We start from the raw sequence: 15,176 nt of genomic DNA on the forward strand, positions 1-15,176 counted from the left end.
ATAAATTCAAAGTAAACATCATTACATAAAAGGGTACGGTCTTTTTTTTTTTTTTAGTTTTATTCATTTCAAACGGGCCGGATCCGGCCCGCGGGCCGTAGTTTGCCCACGGCTGGCCTAAGCCATCAGTAGGAGATCCCCTGAGGGCTCCCGGACTGTAAAAGGGGGCAGGCTAGGCTGAGGGACCCCCCCCTCCAGTGCATGAATTTCATGCACTGGGCCTCTAGTCATTAACATAAAATAATAGAACATTTTAATAAAAATTAATATTTTTCTTGAACATTAACTTACCAGACACTGAATAACTGCACAAATTAATAAGCATAACACAAATGTATTTTTCTTATTCTCTGAAAGCGAAATATTTCTTGTTGTGCACACCAAATAAGTCAGCCCAAGACTAATGATGTGGCCATCAGCTGCTAAAATATCTGCTGCTAGTATTAATGGAGAGAAATGGTGCGCCTGCACGTAAGGTGTATAAGGGAAATGAATGCAACATGATTAGGAAATGAATGCAACATGAGTATAGTAATCAGTCATTAGCAAATGTTGTAGTTTGTTATTAATAATTATGTATAACAGAATATTGTAAAAATTAAGAAAATTTTTAAAAAGGTTTCTTACATACTGTTATATTGGCTGGGCCGCAAAAATATTCATTGTGGACTGCATACAGCCCACGGCCTGCAATTTTGACATGCTTGGTCTGGTGTATCTCATGAACACAAGCCTAATTGGCTTTCAGAGCTATGTGTTTCAGGGATGTGTTCCTTGGGAGGGAGTCTAAAATGTTGGGGTACTAAATGTGGGTTGCAAACCTCTCATTCCTCAGGGAGTAGCTGAGAGTTGGGAGTTCTCTCCAGATTATATGGCACTGCGTTGGGTGGGGTTTATGGCGAGAATATGTCTCAGCCTTTCCTATCATTTTCAATGTAGTTGTGTTCTCATTTGCCCAATGTGTAGGAGTCAGTCAACTGGTTTTTGGATTTTTTTCAGAAATAATTTCTCCCTGTGTAGGGTGTAACTTTGGTGTGTCCATGGGAAGAGAGGAAGGGGTTCAGGAGCTCCCATGTCACCATCTTGATCAACCCACCTTCACAATTTATTTGTTTCATTTTTTCTAAGGAAGGGAAAGAAAATCATTAGGTTAAGTAGGGATTATAACTATAAATGGAATTTGACTAAGATTATCTTGCAAATGTGAAATCATCAATAAAATTACTACTCTGCACACAAAAGCAAAATAAAACAAACATAAATTTAACTTAAATATAAAGTCCAATGTAACATGCTATATAAGATATCCAAATAAAATCAGTAACCTCAATTATATCCGTAGTTACATATACAAAAAGTGACTATCTCTTTTAATGGCAATACTAGTTAGTATGTTATGTAGGTAACCAGGAAGGTATCACCTTATCTAGATATTGACTATATTAACCAAAGATATCAATCTTAACAAAGTGTGTCTATACCTATTGGCAACAGAGATTACCTTTTAACAATTTAAAGTAGCATTTTATTTAGCATATTTCTTTTTAATCGTGTGTTGCCACAAAATATTTTATTTTAACCTGTTTCTTTCAGTAGCCTTGTAAAAAATACAGAGGTTATATACATATAAAGTAATCAAATGAATAATAATGTGCTTCCAATTTCCTTTTCATTACTGAAAGATTTAGTTGAAATACTGTATATTAACCTCTGTATTTATTTTCTTGTAGAAATCTGCCTGTTTTAATGCCTTATGAATTTTTCTTCTCTTGCATCTTTACTTTGTTGGTACTGAGCCAATCCTTTTGAAAATACACATTTATACATATAATCAGGACAAATGTTTGCTTTTTAAATGAGGGAAGTTAATGATAATTAAGGTTATGGATATTAGAAATGCTTTTTACAGGTATCGAAATCCAAAGTTAATTTTTGCTTTTGAAATGAATTCACTAAGATCACCACAATTGAAATGTTTGAAGAATATTATCTGTTCATTTTCAGAGAAACTTGTTTCTGAGGCATATAGCTTTCTTTGGTGACAGCCTAATAAAAGGCACACTTATAGTACTGTAATGCTCTGAGCAGTTGAACCTGTGGTAGTTACATTAATTGCTCAGTGATCTGGGCTGGCCTTTCACTGCATTTTGAAAGAAACTGACCAACCTGGTTTCAGGAAGGGGTACATTTATCATCCTGCTTCAGTCACTTCACTCTTGAAGGTGGGGGATTCACGACAGGAATCAGTCTAAATTAAAGTCATTATACTTGCACTTTACTAGCCTTGCCGAATCCTTTCTACTTGCTGAATTCTCACACCTAGGAAGTTTTCTGAGTGATAAATAAAACTTTTATTTGCCTTTCCCATAACTTACCTCAAAGCATCCCTCTAATTATCGTTTTCCATCCTCAGCGAACAACCAGTCCATAATTAGGGTTAATAATTTAATTTGGAAAGATTCATTTATTTTTTGTTTGTACATGAGTATTGCACAAAATATGCTGGGAGGTGATTTCCTATGTATTCATGATGGGAGACAGTAATCAAGGTGCTCTAGGGTTTTATATATTTACTTTTGATGTCATAATGTTGCTTCTGGAAATTGAATTTCCAGGACAATTTTTGCTTTTATTTTGTGGAAAAGATAGTTACAGCTTAAGTTTGTGATTTACTGCAACAAATGTGTGGAGTTTTTTTTTTAATTAGATGCAAAATGGAATTATATACAGATTTTGAACAGTTTGTGGTACTTGAATTGGTTAAAGCAAAGTGATAGCATGTATGCAGGGCTTTCTGCATATATTCCGAAGAAGTCAGTGTGACATTCATTTTCATAGGTAATCCAGGTGTGAAATAGGGCTCACACAAAGTGGCAACCATTTTAGGAGCCCCTTAAGACATTGCCCCCCCCAAATGTGTTTATTATTATATTAAATGTAAATGTCTTTATTCTCTGAAAAATTACATAGAAGTTCATTTAATTGTGTTATATATCTTTGCTCTAGATCAGGGGTGGGCAAACTTTTTGACTCGAGGGCCACAATGGGTTCTTAAACTGGACCGGAGGGCCAGAACAAAAGCATGGATGGAGTGTTTTCAATTATATCAAATGACAATTATCTTGAATAAAATAACTAGAATGCTGAAAAATTTTGCTGTTATTTAATCGACATTAAAATGAAAACTTTATTTTTGCACCATAATCATTGTGTCTGGATAGCCTATATAATAAAGAGGTAATATGCAAATTGACCATCATTCCAACACACAAGATGGCCACCCCCATGTGGTCAAAGATGGCCACCACAAGATGGCCGGCAGGGGAGGGTAGTTGTGAGGGACCAGGCCTGCAGGGGAGGTCAGTTGGGGGCAACCAGGCCTGCAGAAGAGGACAGTTTGGGGGGACCGGATCAGCAGGGGAGGGTAGTTGCGAGGGACCAGGCCTGCAGGGGAGGTCAGTTGGGGGCAACCAGGCCTGCAGAAAAGGAAGTTGGGGGGGCCAGGCCTGCAGGGGAGTGAAGTTTAGGGGACCAGGCCAGAAGGGTAGGGCAGTTAGGGGTGACCAGGCTGGCAAGGGAGGGAAGTTATGGGTGACTGGGCCAGCAGGGGAGGGCAATTGTAGGCAACCAGACCGGCAGGGGAGGGCAGTTAGGTGCAATTGGGCTGGCAGAAAAGCAGTTAGGCATTGAACAGGCTGGCAGGGGAGTAGTTAGGGGGTGATTAGGCTGGCAGGCAGAAGTGGTTGGGGGCAATCAGGCAGGCAGGCAGGCAAGCGTTTGGGAGTCAGCAGACCTGGATTGTGAGAGGGCTGTTGGACATCCCTCAAGCGGTCCCAGATTGGAGAGGGTGCAGGCTGGGCTGAGGGACACCCCCCTCCATGCACGAATTTCATGCACCAGGCCTCTAGTACAATATAAACTGAAAACCAGATTGTCATAAACTATTAATAGCTGTTACATTTAAATTTTGCTTTCTCTGGTTAAGATCTTATCCCAAGTATTTTTCCCTAACTTCCCCAAAATAAATCACTTAAAATATTAAATTAGTTTAATATATTTAAGTCAAAAATACTTTTGGAAGTAAAAGAGCATGCTATTATTAGAATAAAATTCTGCTACAATAGAGCAAAATTATGTTCAGTTTCTACTGACATCTTTTCCAAAGGAATAATTTACAAGGCTATACCAATTGCAAACAAAGGCTTATTGATAAAAACCGATAAAGAGCTCAGTCTGACTTTTTTCTGCTCTTCTATAAACAGCCATTCAAGGCCATCCACAAGGTATTATGCAGCTAATTCTTCAGTCAGCCAACATTCTTTGCCTCCTCATGTTTCCTGCCCTTTGTGCTTGTGTTTAACTATTCACAGAGTTGAAATTTCTGTTTGTGCTTTATTTATATAAACTACATCCTCTCTCTTAAAATATTTTATTGATCAAAGAGTTAATTCATCATTGAAAAATTAAATGTTTATGCAAGTTCAGCAATAAACATAAAAGACTCTAAAATATGTTAATTATTTTAATGTAAGAATATTTAGCTGCATAAGTTATCTTTCAAATTTTCAAAAACTTAATAACAAAGATAAAAGAATAAAAACAGTTTATAATTAGATCTCAGTAGTTTCAAAATATGATTCTAGACCTCACTGAGTGACTAATTTAAAATATTGATAATATTTTGAGAGCCAAACAAATAAGAGATATATGTAATTGACATTTAAGAGTCTCTGGATGAATAGGTCTCATCACTGGCTATATATAAATGAGCTAAATATTTCAAACTCTGCCTGTTTTCTGAAACTTACTTTATTTAATAATTTATGACTCAGGTAAGAAGTTACAATGAGGTAGAAAAAGAAAAATATAGTGTGTCCCAAAAAATGTATACACACTTTAACCAGTGATAGCTTAATTTTGAAAGTGAACTGTGTTTTAATAAACACTTTTCTTATAATTATTTAAAGTGTGTATATACCTTGTGTCCTAAAAAGGTATATACACACTTTAAATAATTATAAGGATCTATTTTCAGTTAATGTCTAAACAATTTCCTAGGAAAATAAATACTTATATACAGGATTCAAAAATTAGGGATTTAAATTCCAGTACAGCAATCTATATATATAAAAAGCTAATATGCAAAGTGTTCCCATGGGAGTTCGACCGGGAGACCGTGAGTTTGATTGCTCACTATGACATGTGCTGATCACCAGGGGGCAGTGCGGGACAAAGGACGGCCCCGGCCAGCAGCCAACAGCCTGGGAAGGGAGGCCCTAGCTGGCAGCCTGAAGGCCCTGATCAGCACTGATCGCCGGCCTGGCCTAGGGACCTAACCATGCACAAATTTTGTGGACCAGGTCTCTAGTATTAGGTATAATAGTGTTTTAAAGAAACTCAGATTTAAAGTAAGGAGGCATTAAGAAAACTAGGGCATCAAATATTATGAAGAGACAAAAACACAATTACATATGTAAACTATGGAATGATTTACCTCTAAAATTATTTGATATATGATTGTGTTGCCTTTCTAATTTATACAGAAATGTTAATATTATCTTGACCTATGGCCTATAAAAACAAAAGGTATTAAAGACTTAAGTCAGTGGTTCTCAACCTGTGGGTCGCAACCCCTTTGTCGGTCGAACGACCCTTTCACAGGGGTCGCCTAAGACCATCCTGCATATCAGATATTTACATTACGATTCATAACAGTAGCAACATTACAGTTATGAAGTAGCAATGAAAATAATTTTATGGCTGGGTCACAACATGAGGAACTGTATTTAAAGGGCCAGAAGGTTGAGAACCATTGAGTCTTAAGTGGTTATTTGGAATAGAATTCATCTTGGAGCTCTAGTTTTCCTAGTTCCTAATTGAAATAAGATTTCTACCTCAGTCAGTATTTAAGACATCATAGGGTAATACAGTCTTGATATAGCTGGTGAGTGAAAGGTACCTGGGTAAAAAATATATTATAGCAGTTCACTGGATAACTCTCGTCTATTCTTCTAGTTTCAGTGTATAAAGTTCTGTGATGCCTTTTCTGACTCACCAGGGTTTGCTTATATACCATTCCTTTGTGCTCTCAACAAACATTCTACTTACTTTATTATAGTACTAGAGGCCCAGTGCATGGATTCATGCAATGATGGGGTCCTAGGTCTGGCCTGCGGGGATCGGGCTCAAACTGGCTTTCTGACATCCCCCGAGGGGTCCCGGAGTGCAAGAGGGCACTCTGCAAAGTTGCTGTTGCTTGGCAGCTCCTGCGTTGAGCGTCTGCCCCCTTGTGGCCAGTGTGTGTCATAGATACAGGCCAATCAGCTATGATCTTATGACTAGCTGGTTGGCTGGTCGCTTAGGCTTTTATATATATAGATTAGGGGCCCTGTGCATGAAATTTGTGCACTGATGGGGGGGGGTACCCTCAGCCCAGCCTGCTCCCTTTCACATACTGGGAGCTCTCAGGGAATGTCCTAGTGACGGTTCAGGCCCACACCCTGCTCCATTTGGGGAGCTGGCCTAAGCCACAGTCTGGCCTCCCTTTCTGGGAGGCGACCAGGCTGATCAGGGGAAGGCACCAGCCCCATCACCCCGCTGCTGCAGCCACTGTCAGTCACTGCAGCCACCAAGGTTTTTTCATCAACACGGACTCCAGTCCCTTCACCATGAAAAAATGACAACTTTCTTTAGGCATTTTCAAGATGTGTCTTTCATAGGATATGACATTTCTTTATTATTTTTTTTTATCCTCACCTGAGGATATTTTTCCATTGATTTTTAGAGAATGTTGAAGAGAAAGGGAAAGACAGAGAGAAGCATCAAAGTGAGAGGAACACTTTGATTGGTTGCCTCCTGCATGAGCCCTGATCTGGGCCCCGGCCAGGAAGGAGCCTACAACCTAGGTACATGCCCTTGGTCAGAATTGAACCCAGACCCTGCGGTCAGCAGGCTGAAACATTATCCACTGAGCCAAATCGGCTAGGGCAGGATATGACATTTCTTAGCCATCCAGCAGCGGACCTTCATTTTTTTTCGCCAGGAGTGTGGTGAAAAACCCTAGATCACTTTTTTGGGTTCTTATTACCCAAGTTACTAAGAATATTACCAGTGGCATACAGGGAAATTAGCCAATGAGCGGTCAGAAAAGGTGTTTCCTCTGTAGTTCACACTGGTCACCGGCTCGGCCCCTGCCCAGGCCTGACGCTTCTGGCCCAGGTGTCAGGCCTGGGCAGGGGACCCTCAAACCCCTCCGATCGTCGGCTCCGCCCCCCGCCCAGGTTTGATGCCTCCGGCCAGAGGCGTCGACCCCCATCACCCTCCGATCGCCAGATCAACCCCTCGCCCGGCCGGACGAGGCTTTAGGCTTGGGCAGGGGCCCCCCACAGCTCCGATGGCCCAGCTCCACCCCTGCCCAAGCGCCCCCTGGCTCAGGCCCTTACTAAGCTGCTCAGGGCCCACACGAGGCCTATCTTGGAGTGACCTGGGTGCCGATGATGTTCCCGGGACCCAGGCTGCTGGGCACCTATGTATGCAAATTAACCGCCATTTTTGTTAGACTAATTTGCATACTCATCCAATTGGCTGGTGAGTGCAGCAGAGAGACACCAATTTGCATGTTTCTCTTTTATTAGTGTAGATTGTAATTTTGGGTTTTCTTGTTAGTCTCCCAGTCTCTTTTTCATGACTATATTTTTATCTATTACTTAGCACATAGTAGGCATTCAACAAACACCAAATCAAATAAAGAATGTGAGAAGGAAGTGTGGAGGGTGGAAAGAAAACAGCACTATTAAGTAGGGAAGGGAAAGATCATCTTTTGCTGAGTATCCATGTGGTAAATTAAGGGCCATCTGCCTGCCAGCCAGACAAGCAATGGCAAGCAGTGTAGGACAGGTGTTGCAGCCAAGATATCTTCACATTCCCTGCAGGTCAGGAAGTACAAGACCAGGGATGAGAACATGGACTTACAGTTGTAGCTGAAAAACAAAGCCAAGACCCATTATTCTCTATGATCTCTGTAAGATAATAATCCTCTTTCAAAGTATATGCACATCCCTACTATAGGCCTGTATTTATTGTTTTGTAAAGATATCTTCATATGCTGAGATTTCCATAAGGAGGCTAGTGAGAAGCCGACTTCCCAAGGTGTGAAGAGAAAAATAACTCTTCCATGAGTTATCGTAGAATATACTGTATAGAATTGGGCCAAATTAATTAAATCCGTTGATAGTAATTCCTAATCATTTCAACAGAAGTGATAGTCACCCGATATTTTTCATGTCACAAAAAGTATATGAAAATCAATCCATTATTGTTAACAAAAATCATCATGCCTTGTAATTTACATTAGATTTTTTATATCTATATATTTTTAATTTTAAAATCTTTGATTTTTCATCACTCAAGAGGACTGTACCTCAAAATATGCTCTATTTATTTTGAACCAACTCATAATTTTATTTGTTGCAACCACTGTTTCCTATCCATTGACATATCCTTCTATATGACTGATTTGACACATGGTCATGTTGCCTTTCTAATATTTTTGCATAACATTAGAAACCAACACAATCATAAATCAAATAATTTTAAAAGTAAATCATTTCACAATTTACATATCTGTATACAGTCAAGTTAGTAAACCACATTAAAATTGATTCAAATATATGTGAAAAGGCTTTTTGTACTGTGCTGAAGAGATATGTTCTGTTAATTGTAGTTTCTGAATGATAATGTCTGGCAGAGCCCAAAAAGCAAGATTCATGCCACAACATGACCATAATGTAACTCACTCAGTTAAAAAAAAGTCAGTGTTTTCTTAATTTGTTTCCCAGAGAGAAAGATTGAATGCCTGGCTTTCCAGTTAAAATTTTTAAAAATTTGAAATATGGAAGTTCCATTTATTAATTGTTAGAATGTTGAAAGTATAATAAACTGAAAGACTATTTACATCTAATTTATGACTTCCACATACAAAAAAATATTGACTTAGTACTCTTTTATTCAAAAGGAAGACTGAAATTGAATGAGGTGTGTCTTAATTCTATTATGAAATGTCTTTACTTTTAATTCAACTTTAGAATGTTACCTTGGACACAACAAAAACAATGTTCTTTACTGAAATTAAAATAAACCAAGTCTACTTATAGTTTAATGTTTACCCAAATAGTAAATAATTTAATCCAGTGACTTTATACACTTCTTTAACACATTTGTCATGATTGTAGCTTTGTGACATTGTACATTACATTTAGATAGGAACTTGAGTAGGTACTTTTGCTCTCCAATATTGAACTGACTGAACAGGTAAATTTTATGAAATTAGAATCAAAACTTTATGTAATAAAGTAATTTTTTAATGTGATGAAATAGAAAAAAAGCACATTTTTTTAATGAAGCTAGAACATTCATGCTTAATTTCACCACTGACAAGAAAATCCTACAATGGAAGCTTAAATATTTTAAGAAATGGTAGACACATTTTTCCATGAGAATAAATTAGATAATGAAACTAAAATAATAATTTAATTTATGAATATTGTTTATGATGCTATTACTCTTAAGATTTAGCTGGGAATTAATAGTTTTTATTGCCACTTCTAATCGTTTAATATATTTACAATTTTGTGGTATCTTTTTTTTAAATTAAATTGAATGGGGTGACATTGGTCAACATGAACATATAGGTTTCAGGTGTGGATTTCTGTGTTTTTAGATCTGTATATTACACTGTGTGCCCACCATCCAATGGTAAGACTTTTTAAAATCAGTACTTTAATGTTGTAGCTGTAAATTTGCCTTTTTAATGAACATGGGAAGTTGTACTGTGGCTTATGCAACAGCTATCACTATGCCAGTTAGTGCTACATGACAGACCACTATATACTTACTCCTCACTGTTTGAGTTGCTCATTTTGTTTTATACTAGTAACATTCCTATTTTAAGAACCTTTTCATTTTAACAGATCACTTTTTATAATGCTATTTACTGAAGTTATTTATTAAATAAAAATGCTTAAAATGTTAAAAATTATAAATATTTTCCTAAACTATGCTGAATCGCAATGTACTAGCAACACTGATAGACAACTATATTTAAACGAATATAAGATAGACATTATTTCCATTTAATATAAAGTATAAATTACATTAAAATTTATAAAATTACATGTTTCTAAGTAACACTATTTTATTTTTTACTCAAAATTTCGCAAACAGAATTCTTTAGCTAATATTTATTTTAATTCTTATAAGAAGACATTTGATAGTGTACAAAGTATTAATGTAAAAAAGCAAAATTCAGTGAAAAATTGTATATATATGAATTGTTGCAATTGAAACTAAAGTTTTGAATTAATATTATTTAGTAATAGGTTGGTAAACATAGAAACAAAGATTTTGCTTACTGAGCTGATAATTTGACAGCTCTTATTATTTAAATAGATTAACAATGCATTTTTATTATAGAACTTATTAATAGATTATTTTAATAATAGCTTGGTGTTAATAAAAATTTATATTTTAATGATGTCTTTGATTTCAAGCCAGGTATAGATTAGATGAATATAGTATGTATATAGCCAAAGAAATATAATTTTGAATTGTAAAATGAGGTCTGCATATTATATTGTACATTTTAATAATTTTGTTTTTCAATGATATTTGCATTTTTAAATTAAAATATTCTGATTAATTTCATCAAAATGTAACTATCCTTATAATACATAACCTAATGTGAAGAATTTGCATTATAGACATTGATACATTTTTGTCAATAAATTTTATTTTATACAAGAATTTAAATAATGCATTATGCCAGTATGTGATAAAAATATAATGAGACATTCATTTTCTTGTCTCAAAAAGTTATGTGAATTCCCAATAAATTAGTCTATTTAAAGGAACTGCTGAATGCAAAAATGAGCATGATTGAAATCCCGTCCTATGGTTTCATGCTCATGACATACATAAGTACAGTCATTATATCAGCTAAGAAATGCCAGGAAAAGAAGTCTAATTTTTTTTTAATGCAGCTGCTAGTTATTAATTCACAAGTTGTTGAAGCCATACAATTAAATGCCTAGGACAGTAATAAATGTATGACAGCTATTACAAAACATTCAATGAATAAATGACCATCTAAATTTGTTTGAATATACGATGTGGTGGGGAGCTCTTCTAATTGGCAAATGAGTTTCTATATTTTTAGTTATTGCAAATAAGTCCTTATTTAAGTAACTTGGAGAGGACTATTGTTGAATCATGGTGAGACCTCAACAGCTGGCCAATTGGAAAAAAGGAAAGATTGGAATTTGGAGGTACGAGGCCTTGAGAAACTGATTTTGATAGGAGGAAGAATCGCATAATAAAGGACAGGCAATAAGTCAAATAGCAAGTGTATCAGAAGATATTTATTGAATATTGGCTAATGTGGAAAGTTGTCAATATTCAAGAAAAAAAAATTGTTCAATTTTATATTCAGGTATAAATTAAATAACAATAATAAGCATATATCTTAGATGAAATTAGTTTTGATAAATGTATATAATCCAATCAAGATATACAAAATTTCCTTGTGCTGGTTTCCAATCAGGCTTCTCTACTCTCACCCTGAGCCTGCCATATTTGATTATTTGTTTGTTTATTTGTTTTTACCAGACAAGGGTCTTGCTTGTATTTGAAGAGTATAGACATGCAGTTATGGAGAATGTGCTCTTCTGTGACTAGGTTTGTTTTGTTGCTGTTTTTCTGTTTTTTGTTAAACCTTGCCTGAGCATATTTTTCCATTGATTTTTAGAGAGAGTGGAAGACAGAGGAAAGACAGAGAGAAACATCCATGTGAGAGAAACACATTGATTGGCTGCCTCCTGAACCAGCTTGGAACAGGGCCCAGGTCGGGGAGGATGTCTTTTATAAAATCTTTCTGTTTCTTGTATGATGACTACATTTGTCATGAATGGCAGTTGAATTTTTTCTAATGCTTCTGTATGTATTGAGATGCTCATGAATTTTAACTTGGTTATATTAATATAGACAATTAATTTGATTGACTTTCAGATATTAAACCAACTTTATATTGATGGAACATATCTCATGATATGCTCTTATGTTTGTATATAGAAATGGCTGAATTCAATTTTCTGATATTTAGTTATATATTTTTGCATCTATATTCACAAGGAATATGAGTCTGTATTGCTATTTTGCATAATGTCCTTGTCAGAATTTATCGAGTTTGTGCTGTTGTCACAGACATGTTGGAAAATGTTACCTCTTATATCTTACTTACCTGTTTAATAGTATTTACCAGGGATAGCGTATGACCCTGAACTTTTCTTTGTGGTAAGGTTTTTATGTGTGCATTCGTTTTCTTTGGTAGGTATAGGGTTATTCTATTAAGTGTTGTGTTTCCTGTAAAAGCAATCTATTCTGAAATTCTATTTTCCTGATAGCTGCTAAAATAGGTTTGAAAAGTGACGGTGCTGAGGTTACAGGTAGCCACCACTTTCTAGAAGTACTCTGCACATTGGTTGGATGTTTGAGAGCCATAGCGCCTGAGGAGGAGGTAGGAGAAGGCAAGAATCAAGGAAATGATAAGGATCTCAGACACACAACTGTGTTTTGAGGTGAGATTCCATTCTCTAAGGGAGACTGAAGCTAATTAAAGAGACAGAATGGAGATCTCCATTATAGTGAAGAACAAACACAACTGAGGTTAAGAAAAAACTCTGTATTGTGATTGTGTCAATTTGATCACAGGTGGAGGTGACACAAAACCTAAAATGGCTTTAATAAAAAGGGGAACCAATTTCAAAAAGTTCCACATTGTATAATTCCATTTTTACAGTATTCCCAAAATGGCAAAATTCTAGAGAAAATGATTGAGTAAGTAGTTGCTGGGGGTTAAGGAAATGAAAGAGGATTGTGACCATAAAGAGGAAGCACAAGAGAGTTACTTTGTAAGGATATAATAATAGTGCTTTATCTTGATATTAATGGTGGTTCTATACATATGAAAAAATATCGTAGACTTATATACAATGGCACAAAAGCAAGTGCACGCAAAATATGATAAAACTTGAGTAAGGTCTGTAATCTAGTTAATTATACTAGACCAATCAATTTCCCAGTTTTGATAAAGGACTATAGTTATGTAAGATGTCACCATTGGAGAAAGCTGGATGATAGGTACAAGTAATCTCTCTGCACAATTTCTGCAATTTTATGTGAACCTATTATTATTTCAATATAAAAGTTTAAACAAATTAAAAAATAAAAAAGCAAAAATATGGGGCTTACACAAGTTAAATACCCAAGGTTATACAAGTACCAGACTTTCAAATTACATGACTAGGACCCATTCTAAAAATATGTCTTTAAATCTGCTCTGTTTTGTGGTGCTTCCATCAAAGATTTAATGCAAAAACAATAGCTCTCAAAGTCAAATACAATTTGAGGGTATGTGTGTTTTGTTTGGTAGGAGTGGAGTAGTGTTCAAGCAAAAATCCTGCCTCTAAATGTCACTGAATAAAATTGGGACATATGAACATCCTTAAGACAATTACGGTGCCCATAGAGTGTGTTGTCAAGTCAACCCCGTAAAAGAGCACAGTGAATTGAGACTGTGGGAGAGGTAATTCAAAAGTAATTCAAGGTACTGTTACCAAAAGAGAGAATGAATACTGGATGCCCAGCAAACTACGCTATGAAAGTACCCAGAGCTCATCCCAAGCATTCCAGAGACTTAATAGAAAATGGTAATCATACTATTCTCAAATGCATTCACCATCCAAGCAGAAATTCTTAATGCACTCTCTAATTTAAACAAGACAGGCTTAGAAACCGTGGGGCATTTTAGATGGCAAGAATGAACACATTGAGATAGAAAATACTTTCCTCTAAGTCTCATCCATTAACCATATATATAATATGTTTTCTACATGAAATAAGTCTAATGTTTATTGCACTTAGAGTTCTTTAAGTTAGGCAAATATCATTTTACCCTAAAATTTCTTTTTACAAGGCTGCATTTCATTAACTTCTATAGGAATATCTTATATGTTATGAGTTCCAAATGTATTCCTTCTTTAAGAACTGTATGTATTATTTTAGATGTGTTCTAACAAGCACAGGCTAAAGAGAAACCTTCCCTTCCCTGTTCTTAACACTATATGTTAATCAATTAGTTTTGTTGTTACATTCATTATGTCATTTACTCAAATTTACATATATACTTTTCTACATACACTTTTATTTTGTTACACCTTTTGAATATTGGACTTGTAAAGTTTTTTAATAATTTGCTTTTATATTTTAGTAGTGGACTTTAATTCTGTTTTAAATTTTACCTTTTCAGATTGTTTTCCCCCTGGAATTTTTAACCAAATAGGATTATTGTGTGGTCAAGCCCTCTAATTCTGGATATCACCATGATTCCCAGTGTTTTCTCATCAATAACTTTCAAATGAAATAATATATATCTATATTTATATCTATATCTATATCTATAAATTCTATTATATATATATAAATTCTAATTATTGCTATATATTTGGACATAAAACAGAATTTTCATGTAGATCTAACACTGTTGGGATGTTGAGATCTGGCTATTAAGACCATCTGAATATTTTATTGTAAACAAAAAATAGCTTGAATTCATTAAGTGTTAAACATAGCTCCAAGAACTCTATGTGTTGCTTTACATAATCATCACAACAAGCTATGAGGATGTAATGTTATCATCTTCATTTTACAGATTAGAAAACTGAGTCAGAGATAGTCTTAGTAACTTTCCCAAAGTCATACCACTAGGAAGTAGCTGAGCCGGTATTTTAACTGAGTCAATCTGGACTCCAGAACCTGTGCTCTTCCCTCCATATCATTTCCCCTCAGCATTCATGCCTTAAAGAATATCATGAGACAGTCTCGCGAAAAGCCATTTTGAAATCCCAATGTCATTAGCATTCTGGATCCTAAGTCTGAATCACTATGAGTGTCACTATTTTCTCTTTTGATCATAGTTATCCATGACTGCAAAGAAATGAGTATGAATAGAGATGTAGAAATAAACCATGTGCTGTTACAATATTGAAGGAATGCAGAGGGCATTCTCATTCTTGAGCATCATCTAACTTTTAACTGCATCGCTGAATATAAGAATGCATTCATTC

The sequence above is a fragment of the Myotis lucifugus genome, unplaced genomic scaffold (assembly GCF_000147115.1).
Source record: "Myotis lucifugus unplaced genomic scaffold, Myoluc2.0 scaffold_9, whole genome shotgun sequence".
Taxonomy (NCBI): Eukaryota; Metazoa; Chordata; class Mammalia; order Chiroptera; family Vespertilionidae; genus Myotis; species Myotis lucifugus.